General features: G+C 38.7%; 1 non-coding gene across 1 annotated transcript; it reads right to left on the bottom strand.

Moving 5' to 3' along the window:
- Positions 1-3,060: 3,060 nt before the first annotated feature.
- LOC149957763 (U1 spliceosomal RNA) lies at positions 3,061-3,224 on the bottom strand. Its single transcript, XR_016479549.1, has one exon. It is a non-coding gene; the product is annotated as a U1 spliceosomal RNA (small nuclear RNA).
- Between the last annotated feature and the right edge of the window lie 441 nt (positions 3,225-3,665).

Consider the following 3,665-nt stretch of genomic DNA (forward strand, 5'->3'; position numbering starts at 1 on the left):
GCTCAATTTTTAGCTTAAATTTCGTTGTAAATCCTAAGTATACGCTAAAATATCCACTTTTAAATTGCAAAATTAGATCTTATCAGTGGCGTAGCTAGCATTGGTGACACCCGGTGCGGATATAATGTTGTGCGACTCTCTAGTTTGTATAAGTTTTGATTTTTTTCACGGTCGGGTGTCACCCCCAAATCACACCCAAATGGGTGGCACCCGGGGAGGACCGCCCCCTCTAGCGACGCCACTTATATCTAGAATATCTTATATCTAGAAATCAGTGCTAAAAATATCGAAAACCGGTTTGGAAATTGAAATTCTAGGGAAAAAGCATATTACAACATCTTATAATTATAATATAATATTTAATAATTATAATTATAAATTAGTTGTCGTAAAATGCTACGGCACAGTCAACAACGGGTGAAATGTATCCCTTCAATAATGTGAACCAGAATAGAGTAATATCGACGTGACGATTTCGACGTCACCCATGCTTTTTCCTATAGATCAGGGCCGGATTAAGACCTTGTGGGGCCCTAGGCCCAAGCTAATTTTGTTGCCCCTTTCCGTGGCGAGCGAGCGAGGCGCTCCCGCAATTTGTAATTGGCAAATGGATGGAAAATACAATTTCAATGTAGACTTTAATAAATTATATTGCTTTACATGGTATTGAAAAATGTGGACGGATATACAAAAATTTCTCCAGAATAATTTTATTTTCTGAAAAGTAAATTTAAATTTAATTTTTCGAAACTTCTTGGTACCCCTTGTAGGCTTGGTGCCCTAGGCTCAGGCCTAGTCGGCCTATTGGTTAATCCGACCCTGCTATAGATAAAAAAACTGCCCTCAAAATGGCGGCCATAGCCCAAAGCTACAGAGCGATATTACTCTATTGGGTGTCCGAGGCCTGATTATTCGTGGCCTCGGTAGGGCCGGGTAGTTCAATGGTAGTGGCGTTGGGACGGTAACCCAAAGGTCGAGGTGATATGATTTTTCTCAGTCACTCTGGTATGGAACCACACGCCGAGGTATTCCTTGGTTTAAATGAATCTACTGTTCTTAATATTATTTTCTGTTCGAAACCCTTTGAGTTGCGACTCAAACCTTTGAAGTACAGATCTGTTCGAAACCCTTTGAGTTGCAACTCAAACCTTTGAAGTACAGATCTGTTCGAAACCCTTTGAGTTGCAACTCAAACCTTTGAAGTACAGATCTGTTCGAAACCCTTTGAGTTGCAACTCAAACCTTTGAAGTACAGATCTGTTCGAAACCCTTTGAGTTGAAACTCAATCATTTAAAGTACAGATCGGTCCAAACACTTTGAGCAACTTACATACAACTCAAACCTTTAAAACGTAGAAATTTCGGACTCTTTGACTTACAACTCAAACATTTGAAATACAGAAATTTCCGACCCTCTTGAGAAACAACACAACCCTTTCAAACGCGGGAGTATTTTAAACATATTATATGCAAAATATAAGTAGAATTTTCCGAAATCTTTGAGATACGATATTTTAGCAAGCGATAGCGAAAAGTTCTTTTATCTTTCTGGGCGACCTTGGCTTTCGAGGGGATTTAGCCCCAGCGTTGCCGCCCGAAAAAATGGAATTGACCATCATATCCCGCTGAGGCTGCACCTATCTCGTGGAAAAGCGAGCGGGTGACTTTGATCCGAAGTATTCTTCCTTTCGGATAGAACACTATTTTCATAGCCATCATTTTGGGTGTCAATGGGGGCAGCCATTCCGGGTGAAAATGCGCTGGCAAAGTAGACGTAATTCCTAATGGCGGCGTCCATTAGCGAAGTCCGAGAAAAAGGGGCGTATACCTCTACGCAGGTCAGCGCTCTGTGATGTACCGAAGCGTGCCATTGAGAATCGCGAGATAAGGCGGATAATAATGTATTTAGACGGACTGGCCATAGATGGCGCATCCTACTAGCCTAATCGGCTTAAGTAGAAGTAAAAGCGGGTATTACCGAGGGCAGTGCGCTCTGATCTGGAATACCACAATAACTGCAATGAATAGTTGTATTCGTGGTATAGTTAGATTAGGATGTAAATTCGAATTTACCAGTTAGAAAAAAGGTTGTTTATGAAATGAAATTATGGAAATTTTGCCCAATTCAGCAAAGACTAAATTTCGAATAATTTAGGTTTTGAAAAGTTATCACTTAAGTCAATAAATGTAGCACACTAATTTATTATAATTAATTGATATCGTGTGAAAGCGGAAGACCTTTGCGACACCCCTTTAAAGGCACTTGATAATTTGTTTTCAAGTTGCGTAGTTTTCAGAACTGGAAGAATCCTTCAGAACCGTTTCAGGACTAGAAGAATCCTTTGGTACTATTTCAGAACTAGAAGATTCCTTCAGAACCATTTCAGAACTAGAAGATTCCTTCAGAACCATTTCAGAACTAGTAGATTCCTTCGCTACTATTTCAGAACTATAAGAATCCTTCGGAACTATTTCAATGTCTAACTTTTTCTGCCACCAGATGGGGTAAGGACTCTCTCAGCATTGCGCGGTATTAAATGAGTAAACCTGCAAGCTTTGAAACATCATATTATAATGTAATAAATAATCTAAAAATATCATACATTCGGCGCCGTAAGTATCAAGTGCAAAGGCCAAAGTTGACTTAAAATACTTTTTTTATAGTTTTTTATGAAATAATTAAATTGGAAATGTGCTGTGAACAGATTTTACGTTACGACCTATATAATGAAATATACCATTTATTTCAAGTATTTATCTTAAAACGTTGATTTAAAAATTGTCAAAATTCGACTAAGCCAAAGCGGAGTAAAAACGTTATTGTATATTTTATCAAGGGGTCCTTTAATATGTACTACACTGTAGAGTTAAGTCATCTGATATTTCGAAATAACACTTTAATACCTAAAATATCGGGAAAAACAAAGGTCGCGTAGGGCATCCGAGTTTAATTTTCTCATTATAATTTTGCAACTGGAGGGCTCTTTTTGGGCCTCTTTCACCCGTACTAGAGTGTTATTTGACGATTTGTAAAATATGAATTTTGGTTAATCGTTATTAAAGGGTCGAGCGCGTACGCAAGACCCCGCTACCAAAAATTTCGCGCCCCACATGTTGCTATTTGCAATTAGTGGTAAGAGTCAATCCAACCCAACTGCAATGGTAAGACCTTCTCCCAACCCGTCTCCTATTAGATCGAGACTGTAGTTGCGCCAAGTAAGTAATTTATGTTAGGAAGTTGCACGATTTATAGCTGACCAACACTTAACTCTAGTTTCGTATGCGAATTTTTAAATATTTTAAATGATAAAATACTTTCAACTACCAGAGGGCAAAAAGGCCGATTTGTACTACTTAAACTATTCTCAAGATTGTGTTCAAATAATATTACATACAATGCTATTTTGTTTACCGCTAATGAATATTACGAAGTGGCTACGCCTGCTCAACTTTTTTTTATGTGACGGTAAAATAAATACAGCGTTCTACTAAAAACGGTGTGGTGTGCTTTCCCCCTTTTGAGTTCGGAGGAGGTGAAGGTTTGGCGGGTTTTTCGTGTGAGAGAAAAATATTTATCTGGCAAACCCGTAAGAAATTGAGAACAGTCGATTTTTAGGAGTAGCGTAGTTGCTAGCCTAGGCTTCACTAACTTCCGGCTTTCCGCG

This window comes from Leiobunum rupestre, chromosome 2, assembly GCF_980474605.1.
Source record: "Leiobunum rupestre chromosome 2, qqLeiRupe1.1.hap1, whole genome shotgun sequence".
Lineage (NCBI taxonomy): Eukaryota > Metazoa > Arthropoda > Arachnida > Opiliones > Sclerosomatidae > Leiobunum > Leiobunum rupestre.